We start from the raw sequence: 19366 nt of genomic DNA, 5'->3' as shown, positions 1-19366 counted from the left end.
TGCCGTCGCTCCTTAGCGAGGTCCGCACAGTGCAATCGACCCCCGAGGCGGAGGTGTCCGCCTTCAATGAAGGGGTTGAAGGGTCCTATTTTGGATTCTTTAGGAATTGCTCGACCGTCTTGGAGTGCTTGAAGTTCTAGTGCAAAACATTCTCGTTGAACAGCTCCTATCCAGTATCTACGTGCCTTTGTGAGCTCCACCGCTGTTAGTTCTCCTGTAAGCTTCTCTCGATTGCGGGTGTTGTGTGTAAAGCGGAGAATCCAACCAGTAAAACGCATCAGTTTCCAGTAGGAACTGAACTTGGAACTGTCGATAACGCTGGAATATGTGGTCGTTGTCATTACATGTTTTATGTTTCTCTTCTTCTCCTCGGGAAGTTGCTCGCTTGGGGTTTGAGCACCAGATGGCCAACATTCCTCACGATGTGCAAGCCATGTGGCTCCATTCCACCACTTGCGCTCATTCCGTATCTGGTCACCGCGAAGTCCTCGTGTAAGGTCAGCTGAAGAAATTCCTGTGTAATATCAGTAATGATGGCCATGGGATGTAGCCTGAATCGTAGTAGAATAGCCAGTGTCTCCGGTAGCAGATTTGGACCTGCCTCTAAGGCATCGTTGAGAGACGGTGAGTTGGTTTCGTGAGAAGATGGATCGAAAACTATTCTCCATTTTGTTTTTCCCAGTTTCTCCTTCTTTACAGCTTGGTGGGGGAGTTAAAACGTGGTGTTCTTTGGATCTCCAGTAGGTTTGACTTCTATTTGTCCTTTCATGATATGATCCAGCATTTGGTTATAGTACATCTCCTTTAGAGTGCTATTGTTTTGAAGTTTTTTTATCAAGGTATCAAATCGAAGTTCCGCGTTTATCTTGTTACTTGAAGGAAGAACATCCTGCTTTCTTGGTAGGCAGACCACTCTCCGGCGACCTTCAACGCGATAGCTTGCCTTGAATTCTTGAGGAATAGCAGAGTCTTTCTCAGTTAGGTCTCGATTTTGATTTGCAACTCTTCCCATTGTCTTTAGTTCCCAGAATTTTCTTAGTTCATCATCCGAAGGTGAGCTAGCTTGTCGAACGAAGTTCACAACAGTAGAATTCACACAAGTCCCTGATTGGCTTCCATTTAAGATCCATCCAAAAATTGTTGGAATCAGAACGATCGATTCAGATATTCGAATCGGTGAACCGTCCTTCACTATTTTCCAATATTGGTCACTGCCAATTAAGATCTCCACGGGCAGGTTTTCTTTCGAATCAGACCTAGGGTCTGCTAACTGCAATTTGCGTACGTGCGCCCAAGTTTTGATGTCTTGTGGAGCTGCTGGTTGAGGTGAGAGTGAGTGTGCACTTTCGTAAGCTTTCATGGAAACCGTAAGTTGGTGTAAACTCCTTTCATACTGAACCTGACAACTCTGCGCTGACATGATGGGTTAGTCTGGGACTCAAATGTGCAAACAGTAAGTTCTCTTTCGTCGGTGGTTAGTAGCTGTAGGTCGTCTATCAGTGATCATGATATAAATGTTGCTTGACTTCCACTGTCTAGTATACATCGAGTAAGTCGGCTTATCCCTGTAGGTCCAGTGATTCTTACTTGAGCTGTCTGCAAGAATGTGAAACCTGGTGTGGTGATATCTATTTTTCCTACAGAAGCTGTGTTGGCCTGATCTTCTGAGGTCTTGTGACTCCTTCCGTTGTCGCAAAGGGACTTCTGGTGCGACTTCTTGCAGTTAGCACACTGTGCCTTTCCTTTCTTTCGACAATTGAACGCCGTATGCCCTCGATTGAGGCACAGGAAGCACCGGTTAGCTCTCTTCAGCCTCTCCTTTCACTCCGTAACGTTTGTGATTTTCTTACAGTCCTGAGCCCAGTGACCTCTTGATTCACAAAAGACGCAAAATGGTTCCGGCCCCTTAACCTCTTTTCCTGCTAAGCCTGTAGGATCGGCACGGACGTGAAGAGCTTCCGCCGTAGGGGGGTTGCTTGATGATATGGAGGATTCACCACGAATCTTTTGTGCAGTAAGCGCTCCGTCAACTTCCTCACTGAGAAACTCCATCAGTTTGAGGATGTTACCCTCCGAAATGTCTTTTCGCTTTGCGTGAATGATCCAGCGACGGCATATATCGTCTGGAAATGCTCGGAGGATCTTCGGTGCAAGTACTCGGCCATAGGCGTTCACATCTTCCCCGAGAGCGCGCAGAGCTTGAATGCGGCGATTGCAGTCAATAAACGTAGAATTAAGTGCGTGCGGTGTGGCAAACTGGATGGGCTTAATACATTCTATGTAGTCCAAGTGGGCCTGTATGATTCTATTCTTGTCGCCGTAGCGAGCTTCAAGAATTTTCTTAGTCTCTTCATAAGTCTCGGCCGTCACTGTGATGCCCTCGATCAAGTGCTTCGGTTCCCCCTCTAAATAACCCCTCAGAAATATATGTTTATTAAATAGTAGAGAGTGACGTGTCCTTATCGATTGACTGTTCAAACTGTTCCCAGAAACGTGCCCATGTTTCTATATTACCTGAGAAGGGTTCTAGTCTTATTGGGGGGAGTCTTAACGTGGTTGAGGGAACAGCTGAGGCAAGTGTTGGTACCGTCTGTGTGTTCGTGAGTCTAAGATTCGATATCGCGCTTTCAAGTTTGTTCTCCATCCCATGCGAAATGCGGATGATAGCGCGCTTGGCGTTCTCTACATATTCCTCACATGTACTTATGTCATCAGCGTACGCGGTGTCATCCAGGAGGTCGTAAACCTCATCGTCCAGGGCTCTTAATTTATCCAAAGTCTCTTGTAACCTATCCTTACAGTACTCGTAATCCTCGGGAGAAGTAGACTCAGTAAACTCTTGTGCTTTCTCCACGAGACGTGTGATGTTTGCCCTTTTCCTAGCACGTCTTCTTTTCAATTGGTGTAGTCGTGTGTTCGCGTTACCGCCTTCCATACTGGACCTCTAGACGTGAATTTGCTATAGTAAAATAGTGTATTTGATAGGGACTTCGTGATAGCGTGGGAAATATTTCGTTACTTGATCTATTATTAATCGTACTCTGATGTATTGCGACGTAGTTCAAGGAAAGCCAGCAGATGGCAGCACTGGTCACTTAGTTGTGCGTGACGTCTTCTCCAAGTGACGTAAATAAACAATATTGCTACCCTTCCAGCTTAACCAATAAACTATCTACGCGTCTGCACTACAAATACTATATATACCCCCTTTTTTCATCGTACTATGCTTTATGCGGTATTTGGAAGTTCCTTAAGTATTTCAGATATTAACAGGAACAAAATTACACATCTGAGAAATGTTACCGTACGTTGATGGCTTGGCGTGATAGATTTTATTTCCACGGCAGCAATTTTCCCGTAGCCTCCTTACGGAACGTGTAGTAAACCAATGATTACCTATTTAGTCTCTAGTATATTGCCCATTCGCGCTGGAGTGTAGTTCTTCCCGTGTTTCGACACCAAAAATTATATCGTGATATTGGAAGAGCAGTCAAGTAAACATACTAGTCTCGTTTCTTTTCTTTTCATTATTGTTATCAAAAAACCTAAAAACCTAAGATATAACACTTATGACAGAATGATATTAAATAAAGATATAAAACATAGCACAATCCAAAGAATGAACTCGAGTAGTGTCTATCAATTCCCAACAAGGACGACACTCTCGCAGCACTACTACTCCAACATCACCCTCCAACAAATGCCACTTGTTCGTGGCGAGCTGGCTTTTATATACCGGTACCTGCTGATGAAGTTCGAGTATACTCGGGATGCGGCTGGAATGCGAACGTTCCAGTTTTACCTCCCAGAAAATCCACGGAGACACCGGACGAAAAGCACTATACAAGGAGAGGCCGTCACATACCCTCAGGCCACCCAGGATATTCCCGACATAACTTACTCATTCCTTCAAGCAAATACCGAAGGGAGCTCACAGCAGGCTGCCAGTCGCATATATTAATAGTGGATTAGAAATGAAGATTAATGAAACACTTGTTATTTACCAACGAGCACCAAACTCCAACGAGGCACTTGATTGCATCGCGATCAGTAGACAATTTCTAACACTTACCTTGGCAGGCAACTCTTCTCAAATGCTAGTACTGGCACTGAAATACAGTTCGGCATTCTCTTTGGGTAGGTCATCAACAACCATGACTTCAGTGACCAGACACAACGCAGGACCACTATGCATTCAACTAGACTCCAGACAAGGCCGATAACCTACATAATCAGTTCACATCACCGCGCCATTGCAATAGTAAAGTTTATTTATGGAAGAAAAACTTGCAATACTCACAGAAGACACTTAAAATATTCGGAAAAGTATCACCATTGCTTTCTTGTCGACCTCTGATGTTGTTATTAAAATTCTGAGGCACGGAGACGAGCATGCCTCTCCCTGTCAGCCCATGAAAAACATGTACAGTTCTTAGAATACTATTTCTATGTTACTAAAGCAGAACCCGATATGTCAAAGAACTTGATTTTTCAGGAGGAGCTTTTAAAAGTTGACGATAATGCTGAAATTCATACTGTATTTCAACGACCTCTAGATTTAAGTGGCATACATTTGTGAACGTAATAAAAAGTTTTCAGCAAGTCCAGGGAACTAATCACTCGGCTGCCTCAGTATCTATATTGAACATACCGGAATCTTTATTTTGGGAACAGCGTATTCTACGGGCATCAGCATCAAGCAGGGCTTTGACATCATACTCTTTGTCGCAAAATCTACCATATTGGCATTAAAACCGAAAATTCGACCTTTCTGATATATCTCCGGTTCTGTCTTCGCAACCCAGATTTACAAACCTTGCGGTCCACACATTTTTTCGACAGAGAAAAAATAAGAGAAATATCAGTGGTCAGTCGTGTGAAAATTTAAGTCCAAGAGCCGATATCGAACACTACAGAGAGTTGCTATGGAGATCATCCTGGCAACGTTTTAAATGATTAATAGTCACTCAAAGAAGGAATGAGCGCGTTGTGTTGTGTTAGCTCCTCGCACGTACACTCAAAAACATTTGAACCTGTAGATATTGTTCCGAGGTATCTGTGGAACAGCAGAGGTGAAAGAAGGTGCTGGGATGAATAGGTCTCAACTTACGAAATTAAAGTTAATTTAAAATTTATCAAAGGTTATATTTTCTTTTCAAGATCAAGAAATAACAAGAATGACAGGTACTCAGTAGCATATCAACAAACTAAGAATGTACAATTAAAATTTGTTAATGGACTTGGGCTTCGAGCCCCCCAGACACACAATCCTTGAGCAATGAGCCCAACTTTACCAATGTATAAGGTTCAACAAAGGGGCAGAAAACCCCAATCATACCAAGGAGCACTAGCCCCCAATTACCCAGTTAAGCCTGCTCGAGGCACTCAGAAACCAAATTTAAGAAAGAGCAACCCGCTCTCAAAGTTCAAGCCAATTCAAAGGCCACACCAAACTCCACCTTTAAGCTGCCCTCCAGGCACATAAGAACAGGGGTAAAAATACCCAACCTACTGAGGCCTATTCACTAAAGAAACAGGACAATTACGTGGCCCCAAAATACCAACTTGAGTGGAGGCGTAACTTACACTCCTAACACACCTTTTTAAAACCTATTTGGCACTAGGCCGCTTATGCAAGGGCTAATCCCATACTACGGAGGTGACACGATAGGAAAACTTTATTACATTACAAAGAGAAGGGAAACTGTTATGAAAACGTAGTCACCTCAAAACACTATGAGTGGGAGCTCGAGAGGGTGAGGCACTCTCTATCCCAATTTGTAGTTAAAGAGACAGAATTTTATACCAAGTGTCTTTTACATTTTACAGGAAAGTTACATAATAAAAGTTTCGAACCTGCCCCGAGGGTTAAACTGCTGAGCTAGCAAGAAAAGAAGTTATTGAAAGGCCATTACCTTATGGATGAACTGCTGCCCGAAGAAAGAGGCGCTTCCCGCCCCCTGCTACATAATCACACTAGGATAGATGTTACTGAAGTGGCCCGGAGACCAGAAAATGAGCAGTTTAAATACCCTCGTGGAACATTCGAGATCTTTCAAGAATGAGAACCCACACCCCCCTCAATTTTATTGGCTAGGATCAAGCAACATATCCATGTCGGAGAAGACATACGTTATTGGTCAAAAATTAATTAGAGAAATTCGGGATTGGCTCAATTCAAAACAAGCGGAAAGAGAAGGGTTATACTGCCAACCCAAAAAATGACTGAAAGAAATTTAACAAAGGACAAACTTATGAACACAAAATTTCTCAAAAAAACAGTTCCTTCACTTCGCACTAGGGTGCACAATTGTAGTTCTTCAGTAGTGCCATCTAGAAGAGAATGTTCACACTTCTCACTACAGAGAAAACAAATATAAATCGAAAAAGACACAGTTCAGAACTCTTCAAAATTTACAATAACGACATCTTCTGAGAAACTTTAGAATAAACATGGTGGTTAAAGTTCAGGCTTCCTCCAGTAGAGGAGTTTCAACTGGCGCAATGTTTGCATTAGCGGCGTGGAGGTGAACCGCCCGGTACAAACCTCCCCCCCCCCCAAAAAGTCCTTCCAGGGGGAAACACAGAAGAACACCATATTTTTTTAAAAACAAGGTCCAAGTTATGATGTTGATATAGAAATTAATTGCAGAAGGATTTACAAACAAGTTTTCTTAAATTGGTTGGGTCCAGTTTCAAAATCCTTTGTAGTAGCTTTTGATGTAATGTCTTTATGCTGTAGTAGTTGAATTCAGGAAGAAAAACTTTTAATTCTTGAAAAAAAAATTCTAAGTCCACCAAATGTTGCAATTGAATCCAAAAATGTAGTAATTGTTGATATAAACTATCCATGTAGCTGATTAAATACATTAGTTGCCCATTACTTGATGGCGAGACCAGCCGCAGCAGCTTGTGTCCAGAGGAGGCCGCTAGGACCCCTCAAGTACCCTGAGATACCGCTCACCCGCACTATGAGAGGAGTAGTGGTGGTGAAGTACGCCGCACCCGCGACGATCGTTTAAAGGCCGCGGGCAGTTTGCAGGAGGTGCGCCGCACATCAGCCTTGGCCGGGAGGAGGGCTCCGGCTCGCCGTACACTGGTTGTCCTCACTGGAGTAGATCGGGCCCGTTCTCTACTACAGGAGCGGAACGGCGCCGCACGGCTGCGGGGGCACTGAAACATCAAGATCTCGGCGGCAGAATTTTGTTGGACCATAATGATTTTCGAGTACAGTACTTGTGGTGGAGCAGAGGGGCCAGCGGCGTGGAAATATTTATTTCATTTTAATTAGCCACTGGTGTGGTTGAGCAGGAGACGGGAGCGTGGTAATGGCCATGGCAAGGACAGGATAGCAGTTTAACTGGTCGGGGGAGGTTGTACAAAGAATATTTTAATACAAGAGGCCTAATTCAAGGGGCAGAAGGCCTAAAAATGAAACCAAAGAAATATAACCTTACGAATTCTTTCAAAATGTAACAAAAAAATAAGAACCAGCTAAGTTAGCGCGGAAGTTACACAGGTTTCACCTGCGACAGGTGAACACTAAATATCCTCTCGGTGGCTGGATTGCTTAATAATAAAGTAACGGGTGTAAGGAAATCCAGAATAATACATGGCCCATGAAATCTGGGGGCAAGCTTGCCCGCGGGAACAAAATTCTTGACCATAACCTGGTCGCCTACCTTCAAATGGGTGGGTCTCCGTCCACGATCATATCTTTCCCTAACCTTTTCATGAGACACTTTAAGATTGGCTTTAGCCTTCTTCCAAAGATCTTTAATATTATCATGATCTATTGTCTCAGGTAGAATGTCACTCGGAGACCAAAGGTTAGAGAGCGGCGTGTTTGGAACGAACTTGAACATCAAAGAAGCTGGAGTAAATTTATGAGATTCATGGACCGCCGAATTCAAAGCAAAAGCTAACCAATGCAGGGATGTGTCCCACCTAGAATGATCGTCGTGATGATAGGCAATAAGGGCCGATCTCGAATTACGGTTGACCCGTTCTGCTAGAGATGGTTGAGGATAGTAAGCAGATGTTGTTACATGCGATATGGACAGATCAAAACAGAATTTACGAAAGAGATTGGATGTGAAAGCCTTAGCATTATCAGACACAATATATTGACACGGACCGAAAGAAGCAAAAATGGAATTTAAACAAGTAATGGTGGACTGGGCGGTAGCCAGCTTAGTTGGAAATAACCAAGAAAATCTTGTAAAACCATCTACACATACAAGGATGAACTTGTTAGCATTCCCCTTCGACTGGGGGAAGGGTCCGACGTAGTCAATATACAGACGTTCCATTGGGCGCGATGCTTGATGAGAAGACAATAGACCTACCTTGGTGGACATGGTGGGTTTACTAAGCAAGCAAGATTTACAAGCCTTTACTAGTTCACGAATTTCACCGTCCATACCTTTCCAGATGAACTTTTCACGGATTTTTTCACGAGTTTTGAAGATGCCTAAATGCCCCCCCACTGGGGTCTCATGGTAGTACTTGAAGATCATTGGTACAAGAACAGCTGGAACTACCACTTTCATCTTCTGATCATGCCTCGACGGGCAACATAAAACACCATTCCTCAACACATAAGGGACGACATGTTCCCCAGAAGAAAGGGTTTCCATGATCGGAGCCAGCGTCGGATCTTCACGTTGATATTTCTCAATATCCCTAAAGAGCATGGGAGCATCTGTTAAGATGGCATTAACCTCAGATAGTATGGACACGGGAGGTGAAGAACTATCATGCAGATCAGGAGTCTCTACATCATTAGAAAACATACGGCTTAGTCCGTCAGCAACCACGTTTTCAGTACCTCTGATATGCCTAACATCAAATTGGAAGGCAGAAATTCGGATGGCCCACCGGGCTATACGACCAGTACGACGCGGCCTACCTAAGACCCAGCTTAAGGCTTGGTTATCAGTTTCCAAGTCGAACTTGACTTGTTCCAGATAGAGACGGAACTTTTCTAAAGCAAATACGACTGCCAAACCTTCGAGCTCATAGATGGAATACTTGGCTTCTTGAGCCGATAGAGTCCTAGAGGCATAGGCGATGGGTCGCCTCTCTAGTTCAGTCTCTTGAAGAAGGACTGCAGCTACCGCCGACGACGACGCGTCGGTTTGGACGATGAATTTCTTAGAAAAATCGGGCATAGCCAGAACAGGGGCATTACACAGAGCTAATTTGAGATCTTCAAAAGCGGCTTGTTGAGAAGGTCCCCACTCAAATTTGACACCTTTCCTACGTAGTAAGTTCAAGGGCGCCGCTCTATTGGCAAAATTTGGAATAAATTTCCTGAAGAAATTCACCATACCAATGAATCTGGCAATACCTTTGATGTCCTTGGGAGGCTTGAAATCACGGATGGCCTGTGTTCTAGAGTGATCGACTGCAACACCATCGGGCGACACAATATGCCCTAGGAATGACATGGAAGGCTTAGCGAAGGCGACCTTGGACAACTTCACAGTTAACCCAGCCTTATGAAGGCGATTGAGAACTTCTTTCAGATGGTCTAGATGTTCTTCGAAAGTCTCCGAAAACACGACGACATCATCCAGATAGTGGTACAAGTACTCAAATTTGATGTCGGAGAAGACCCTATCTAGCAGTCTCGTAAGTACAGCTGCTCCCGTGGGGAGCCCGAAAGGTACGCGGTTGTATTCATACAAATTCCAATCCGTGGCAAACGCAGTAAGATGTTTAGATTCTTCAGCCAGAGGAATTTGATTATAGGCCTGATTCAGATCCAAGATGGTAAAGAACTTAGCCTTCCGAAACCATGAAAAACAAGAGTGAAGGTCTGGAAGGGGCACAGATTGTAACACCACCTTCCGATTGAGAGCCCTATAATCAATCACAGGCCTGAAGCCACCTTGGGGTTTCGGGACTAGAAAAATAGGCGAAGAATACGCCGACTTAGAGGGGCGAATAATACCATCCTTTAACATTTGATCCATGATTTCTTTCAATGCCTTCATTTTAGGTGGAGATAGCCTATAAGGTGGAAAACGGACCGGAATCGAATCCGTAACCTCAATTTTGTATTCAATAAGGTCAGTAACACCAAGAGTATCCGAGAACACCTCTGGGAACGACTGACACAGCTTACGAATACTATCAGTCTGCTCCTCAGGTAGATGTCTAAGATCTAACAACATCTCATCCTGGGTAGGCGAAATAGATGAACATGATACAGAATTACATTTCAATAAGGGGATTTTACAATTAGAAGCAAATTTGAATGTGCACGACTTACTTTGGAGATCGAGCACTAGATCAGTATGGGACATGAAGTCGGCTCCCAATATAATGCTTTGCCACAAACAATCTAACTTTCCAAGTAAATTTAGAAATCCGAATTTTGGCATATAAAAAACCTAAAATTTCTAATGGGGAAGAATTAGCCGAAACATATTGAACTGAAGATGAGCAATAGTCTGGAAATTTACAAACAGTTTTCTATTTGGAGTACCATTCAGCCGAAATAATAGAACACACACTGCCTGAATCTAATAAAGCTGTTACAGGTTCATTATTTAATTCAATTTTGAGAAAAGGAACAGGTGCGGGGGTATCCGCCGCAATCCTAAGACATTCTTTGGGACCTTCAAAAGATAAATTTGAAGACAGATCTTTCCCTGAAATTTCGACATGATTACTTGGGGCTGAGCCTCGAGAAGAAGGGTTCGCCGACTCAGCCGAAGCCCCTAGTCACTTATTATTATTGGCCTTGGTGGAAGTTGCACCAGAAGTTGAGCAGGAGGGAGTGCTGTTAGCGTTAGGGCAGTTCTTGGCAATATGTGAAAACGCGCCGCATTTAAAACAACCTTGGGATGAACTTGCTCCATTATTTGTCCTACTAGATTTGATCAATGGACATTTATTGCGAAGATGGTCAGGCGACCCGCAAGCGTAACATTTACTGGGTGTGATGGGTCGGCGAGGTGGAGGCCGAAAACTACTAGAGGACGGAGGGGGTTCTTTCGCGACAGGCAAGGTATCGGCGTATCTGACTCCTTCGGCTGAGACAGCCATAGCCTCTAACTCAGCGAAAGTTTGCGGACGCGACACAAAACACAAGTATGATCTGTAAGGTGGTGAAATACCTTCTACAATAGCCTGAACAATTTGATCTTCAGGGAAATGTAGGGCAAACACCCTAGTGTAAAACTTGATGTCTTGGATGAAGTCTGCCAAATTCTCATCCAACCGTTGCACTCGGTAGTAGTACTTTTGAATGAGCGATGACATAGCTCGAGCGGGGATAAAATTTGCCAACAGATGGGCATGGAAGTCTTCTATGGATGACTGTTCGGCAATTGCCCTAACTATCTTGTCGGAGAGAACACCAATGGAATACGGGTAAATAATCTGAAGGATTTGACACGGAGAAAGAGAAAAAACAAGGGCATGATCTTGGAACTCAACTAAAAATCTTAGGAATGAAATAACGCCGCTTGTGGAATTAACGGAAAACTTAGAAATACCCCTGAGCAACATTGCTAATGGATGCGGCAAACTACTGAACCCGGGTGACATAGTAGGTAACGGCCTATGGGGTGTAGAAGCGGTTTCAGAGGGCGCATTATTTAACACAAAGGGTGGAATGGACGTGCGACGACCGGACTCCGTTTCTAATGGGGCAGATGTTCGTTGGGTTGCCGCCGCAGTAATGCTTCCTCCCTCTTTAGAGGAATCCTCCCCACTTACAATATTTACTACCATAGGCTGGTCGACTTTAGGAATAGCAGATCCAGATAACAAATGGCTAACTTTACTAGACATTTTAGACAAGTTTTCGGCAAGGGCGCTAGCTTCCTTACCCTGAACGTCATTTAACTTCAGAGACAATAGATCACACACCCTATTATAAAAGTGGTACAACCTGGCCTGTACTCTTTTGAGTTGATTAGGAGATGGATCACTTACTTCAAAAAAACTAACTACAGATGCTAGCTCAGTAGTATTATCATTGATCGTGGAGAGAGCGTCGTCAATCACTTTTTCTCCCAAAGTCGGGACGGTAATAGGCAAATCAAGGGAATCCTTTAGCTTATTAGTGTCTTTTGCAACCGTGCCTCCAGATTGAACATTTCTAATGGTTAATTCATAGATTAATTCCTCCTTGCGCAAGTAGCCGGGGTGGAGAACTTCGCGAGAGCCTGACATGATGACAAAAAATTAACAGTTTTGAAAAATTAGAAATAAAATTCCAGCGAAAGTGAAAATTGTTAGAGTTCGAAAGCAAAGAAATGTTTAGCCGTCAAAAGGGGCTAAATTGAGACCCATTCAACCACGCTCTGCTACCACTTGTTCCGAGGTATCTGTGGAACAGCAGAGGTGAAAGAAAGTGCTGGGATGAATAGGTCTCAACTTACGAAATTAAAGTTAATTTAAAATTTATCAAAGGTTATATTTTATTTTCAAGATCAAGAAATAACAAGAATGACAGGTACTCAGTAGCATATCAACAAACTAAGAATGTACAATTACAATTTGTTAATGGACTTGGGCTTCGAGCCCCCCCCCCAGACACACAATCCTTGACAAATGAGCCCAACTTTACCAATGTATAAGGTTCAACAAAGGGGCAGAAAACCCCAATCATACCAAGGAGCACTAGCCCCCAATTACCCAGTTAAGCCTGCTCGAGGCACACAGAAACCAAATTTAAGAAAGAGCAACCCGCTCTCAAAGTTCAAGCCAATTCAAAGGCCACACTAAACTCCACCTTTAAGCTGCCCTCCAGGCACATAAGAACAGGGGTAAAAATACCCAACCTACTGAGGCCTATTCACTAAAGAAACAGGACAATTACGTGGCCCCAAAATACCAACTTGAGTGGAGGCGTAACTTACACTCCTAACACACCTTTTTAAAACCTATTTGGCACTAGGCCGCTTATGCAAGGGCTAATCCCATACTACGGAGGTGACACGATAGGAAAACTTTATTACATTACAAAGAGAAGGGAAACTGTTATGAAAACGTAGTCACCTCAAAACACTATGAGTGGGAGCTCGAGAGGGTGAGGCAATCTCTATCCCAATTTGTAGTTAAAGAGACAGAATTTTATACCAAGTGTCTTTTACATTTTACAGGAAAGTTACATAATAAAAGTTTCGAACCTGCCCCGAGGGTTAAACTGCTGAGCTAGCATGAAAAGAAGTTATTAAAAGGCCATTACCTTATGGATGAACTTCTGCCCGAAGAAAGAGGCGCTTCCCGCCCCCTGCTACATAATCACACTAGGATAGATGTTACTGAAGTGGCCCGGAGACCAGAAAATGAGCAGTTTAAATACCCTCGTGGAACATTCGAGACCTTTCAAGAATGAGAACCCACACCCCCCTCAATTTTATTGGCTAGGATCAAGCAACATATCCATGTCGGAGAAGACATACGTTATTGGTCAAAAATTAATTAGAGAAATTCGGAATTGGCTCAATTCAAAACAAGCGGAAAGAGAAGGGTTATACTGGCAACCCAAAAAATGACTGAAAGAAATTTAACAAAGAACAAACCTATGAACACAAAATTTCTCAAAAAACAGTTCCTTCACTTCGCACTAAGGTGCACAATTGTAGTTCTTCAGTAGTGCCATCTAGAAGAGAATGTTCACACTTCTCACTACAGAGAAAACAAACATAAATCGAAAAAGACACAGTTCAGAACTCTTCAAAATTTACAATAACGACATCTTCTGAGAGACTTTAGAATAAACATGGTGGTTAAAGTTCAGGCTTCCTCCAGTAGAGGAGTTTCAACTGGCGAAATGTTTGAATTAGCGGCGTGGAGGTGTACCGCCCGGTACAGATATAATATTTGTTGTGAGTAGCCACAGTGTTTTCATCTACATTGAAAATAAATTATATTTTAATTCAAAATAACTCTGAAAATATGTTAAATATGAGGAATATACTATGCTAGCCGTGAATAATTTTAAAAATGTTGTCATGTTTGTACTGAAATCAAGCATTATTTTTCCGAAGTGAGCTGTTATATATACTGAATAGTCTGTAAAGTGGTGAATTTGGTGGGGAGGTGTTCTTTTTATTTAACAATGGTAAAACTAGTCTTGAATTCGGGCGCGGAACATGGAAATTAAGGAGTGAAAGGAACTCAGGATTATTTTTAATGAATTTTACCTTATCGTTCTGCCTTAGATTTTGGCTAATAATAATAATAATAATAATAATAATAATAATAATAATAACAATAATAATGATGGTAGCGGGGTACACCTTCTCCGTCCCGTTGAACTGCGCGCCTTCTAGACGGCCATCTGTGCTATGAATCCTGAACTAATGTAATACAAGGTACTTGGACCTTCAACCATTAGATATCTGTACCATCGGCCCATGTACCCCGTCTGGCGGGATTAACGACAATTACGGTAATTCTTGAGGGAATTTCAATTTTCAAAGTTTGTTAACCTTCGTTTTTGTAGGCTGTTTTCTTTTATGTGTGAAAGTTGTTAACACTCCTACGGCTTCCTTCTTCTTTACTGATTAACCAATTAGGAATGTTTGAAATATTTGCTCTAGCCAACTAAAATTGGATGTGTGTACAGGCACCCGGTCTATTTGTAAAGAGTTCTGGAAACTTCCCCTCTGAGATGCTATAAAAGCTGGGCGCTCCAGACAGATAACTTGAGGGGAAGGTTTCAAACATCTTTTCTTAATGTAAAGTTCTAAAATCATAGTTTAAATGTAAATGTTCGGCAAATCTGAGGACTCCGTTCCAATCGCTGCTGCGGAACATGAAAATTAAGGGAACAAAGAACGTTCACATTTTGTTGATCCCCATTCAACTTCGTATGGGGAGATTAAAATTTTTTAAACATCTAAATTCTTCACACTCCTTAGGCATTTAATATTTCTCGTTTAGTCACCCGTCTGTAGTATAAGCTTAGCCTCTGCAACTTCGGGCCATAAGCCCATTTAGGGTTTTAAGAAATTTTCCTAAAAGGAGTGCAAATGTTTCGCCACCTAGCTTTTGTCCATGGCCGTTCGTGTTAAACCATTCATTTTTACATTAAGGCCATTTATAATGGTCACTCATTGCCCCTGTTTTTGTTGCAAGTGTTTACAGACGATTGTGTAAAAGGCTGTTGAGCAGAAGTGACTGTAAAACAGTATTTGAATTTGCAAGGTATAATTTTGTAAGAAGTTTGCGTCTTTTAGAGGCTGGACTGTAGTAACCTTTGGGAGCCCAGTCTTCTAGAGTGTGAATGAGTTGAGCAAACATGCTCTTGTAAAAGTGTACCTGTTTAGAGCTATAATGCTCATCCCTTGTACATTATCACGTTGATAATTCCCTCCAATTTTATACCTGATTTTTGAATCTCAGTCATTGTTGTTGTGGGAGCTGACGAGTTCATCATAATATCGTTGTTTTTCATTCAGATTATCTATACATCAAATTTTAAACTCAAAGAAATAATATTTCAAAATTTAGTGCTTTAACTTATGCTCTGGTCATTTCCTTGACTGCCCATTCACCCCGGCACCTTCTTTCACCTCTCTATTCACGTAACGATAATAATAATAATAATAATAATAATAATGATAATAATAATAATAATAATAATGGAAGGCTGAAAAATATAACCAAATGGTGCAATGACGTTACAGTGCGCAAACATTTTATTTACAAAATATGTCCTAAATACCCACTCTGTTTTGTCGCACAAAGTACTTTACGTCTCGCAACACTTTCTTGCACCTCTACAGCATGACAGGTGTGACACTTTGACTACCTGTTTTTATCCTTCCATAAGGTCATTCCTGTTATTAGGCAATGTTGCATAAATTATGTCACGCGTGTATCCCTACAAAAAGGAAATTCATTTCTTCGATTTTCCCCATACACTGATAGCATATTAGGCATCAAGTCGTCCTTACTGTAATACCTCTGCTCCATATCGTAACAAACAGCATGCAGTCGGAACATTTACCGCCACACCGATCCGTCAACAACAAAAAAGAAAAAAAAAACTCCCCTTGTGCACATCTGCACCTAGTGAGTCGCAGAAAGACTCGATTGCTTCTTCGCCATTAGTCAGAGTAGACTGTCCCGCAATACAGGTTATTAAGCAGAGAAGTTGCTGACACATCGGGTGTTTGAACTGAAAGCACCTGTTGCCTTAGGCCACCCAACTTACTGAGCTTTAAGTGTCTGAAGCACACTGTACATTGTTGATAAATATAAAGACAAAAATCCTCTTAACAATGAAAATGGAAAGCCATGCATTAATGATATATATATTGTTAACGAAAATGCGCGCAATGTGCAAAATACAAACTCTTTATTACATTACTCCAGTGCTAGTTTTGTTATAGATATTTGCCTTTTACTGCAGATATTTGCGTGATACCTTCCACAGTGTTCATTATACAATCCACACGCACAACTTTATTTGGGTGATGAAATCTCTTCTTTTGACAGAACTTGTGATGAAAACCATGTGTTGCGTATAGGTTATTACGTGTCGAAGCTCGTAATTTGCTTGTTCTCAATCACCCGCCATTATGGCGTCTGTTGAATAAAAGTCGTTCCAGATACAGCTGCGTTCTCTATGAGAATTTGGAATGTCTTCTCGTAGGCCTTAGTGTTTGACTGGTTTATCTGCATTCTAATGTCTTCTATAAAGAAAGATTCTTTTAGTAAGACATAGGCGAGTCTTGATGGTGCTATCTGCTCGATACCCAGGATTCGTTTCATATAACGAGATTTCACTTTCTATAGTGTCGTCAAGTCGTTAATTTTAAGTTTATCCCAGATTGTACCAGATTATATGGATCCCTTAAGTTGTTATTGGTGCTATAGTTGTTTTAAATAGTATCATTGCTGTTTCTGTTGAAAGTTTTGTTGAAAAATTGAAAGTTTTCGTAGTTTTGGTTGTTTTGAGGTTGTTGAATGTTGTAAATTGATTTTATTGCTGATGTTGTTTTTTCTTTGATATGATTGTAAGATGCCAATGTTGTTTGAAGAGTAACTCCGAGATATTTGAATTGTGGTACTACTTCTAGAGGTCTATTTTGAAGGGCCAATGTATCTTTTGTCGAGAGCCTACCACCTCTTCTGACAGTAATTTGTTTAGTTTTGTCATGATTTATTTGTAAGTCATTTTCTAGGGTCCATGAAGCGAATGATATTTAACACCCTGAAAAACCTTCTTCTAAGCTCACTTCACTAAATTGTAGTTCTTAGTCTTGTTTTTCTTTATATTTTTAGTTCAGTCCGTTGTTCCATTTTCTCTTTCGGTGTTGAAACTTTAATCAAAAGACACGAATTATCACTACCACACTGGTACTATATTCAAACGTTTTGCTTGATATTTTTACTCTGACCAATAAAATGAAAAATTGGCGGTAGGCTGTCACTATCGTAACGACCGCAGGGTATAGAGGGTATCGTAGACTTACTTATTAGAAATAAAAGAAATATTATGTGGATAATAAATTTTATTTAGTAGAACATGGTGCACTTGGAATGTTGGCAATAATTCGGTGTAGTACGGGTCCGTGATATGAGAAATAAGAAACATCATTTAAGAGTTTGGGAATAAAATTACGAGTAAAAGTAAGATAAATAAATGAAATGCCCAATGTGCTGCGTTAGTTGCTCGGCACCACATTAAAATTAAATTGATGTCTCTTCCATTATTAAATTTGTTATTTTTTATATTACTGACCATGATGTATTCATAACTACAGTATTATAACTTTGACCGCGAGTCAACACAGTGACATCTTATAACAGAGTACGCGTGCGGCATCACATACTTAGCAAAAATTCGCCTTACTTTAAAGTCCTATTTCATTAAATCTACGTTTCAGGTTTACATTTTTGAGACATTAAATATAATCGTAAGTAAGCGTAAGTTCCACCAAAACACTAAAAGCGTCTTAAAAGTTTTACTTCCATGCGTTCGTTGTCGAGGAATCTAAGTTGTACCGGTCGGTATCGCCTATAAGCCAGTACAAGTCAAAATAAATAAGGAAGCGCAAAAAACACGACATTAAATAAAACAAACAAGGAACTTATCTCAAGTAGATCAGGATGTTATAAAAAACTCGTGGAAGAAAGGAAATTCTGGCCTGGTACCAAAATGAATAGAGTTAAAGGAAGAAAAACAAGATATTTATTTAAGAAAAGAAAATAATTTAATCGCAGAAATCAATAGTAAATTAATACCAATAACAAGGAAACACGTCCTCCCAAGAAAATAAAATAAATAACCTCTTTAAATCAAATCACATTAACAAATCAGTAAGGTCGAATAAACCATAAACACGGCCGGCCGATTAAAGGAAGAGAAGTTTAAAAAAGATAATAACTTTTACAATTACAACAACCAATAAATGTTTTTGATATTTGAGTAACTTAAATACTTTTCTCAATACAACTCGGAAGGTACCTTTAAGGTATAATATTTATCCCCTTTCTCCTTGATAATTTAATTACACTTCGCCAGAATAGTATTCTCCACCCCAAGGGAATCAGATTTCTAACTCACAAGTCAGCATTAACATAATTTACATAACTTGTCACGAAGACAGAAAAATCAAATTCAAATGAGGTAAGAAAAATGCAAAAAGTAACATTAAGAGTGAAGAACATGTGCCAAAACTCCACCAAGATGCAACACCATTACCCAATAATATTAATCATCCACCCAGCTCAATAAACAAATTAACAATAATCACCATCGCCACCAATCGCTATGGCAACGTACACACGCCATAAGCACCAGGAAATACCAATCCCGAAAACAAAACACAACAAGGGTGGTTATAAGGAGAGAACCAAAGAGAAACAGAAAAAATAAAACACAAAATAACGAGTTAAAATAAAATTAAGGTTGAAAAGAAGGTGCAGTTTAAGAAAGAAGTCAAATCGAAATTCTAACACCCTGGTAAAAACTCGCGTGGTAGTTAAACCTTCCATAGGGATAATTTCTTTAAATCACAAAAGGGGAATATAACTTATCTAAAAAATAATAATAATAAATTTTCTTTATACCCAATGTGGAAGTAACATTATACACATTATTATACGTACAGTTCAAGATCTCTTAGGAGATAACAGCAGAAACCCCGATTCCACAAACAGCTTGAGCTAAAAATAAGAAGCACCAGAATAAAACAATGGACGGAATTTTCCAAGATACTAAACACACGAAAGGTTCTGAGGGATGAATATTTCCAAACATCATTTTTCACAGTCACTGCAACCAATGTAAAATTAAAATGGCGAAGGAACTTACAGATTTGCTTCCAAGTTTGCAAACACTTTAGCATCAGTTAACTCCATACTCACGTAGATGTGCTTACCT

The sequence above is a fragment of the Anabrus simplex genome, chromosome 1, assembly GCF_040414725.1.
Source record: "Anabrus simplex isolate iqAnaSimp1 chromosome 1, ASM4041472v1, whole genome shotgun sequence".
NCBI classification, from domain to species: Eukaryota; Metazoa; Arthropoda; class Insecta; order Orthoptera; family Tettigoniidae; genus Anabrus; species Anabrus simplex.
This window is presented reverse-complemented; position numbering follows the sequence as displayed.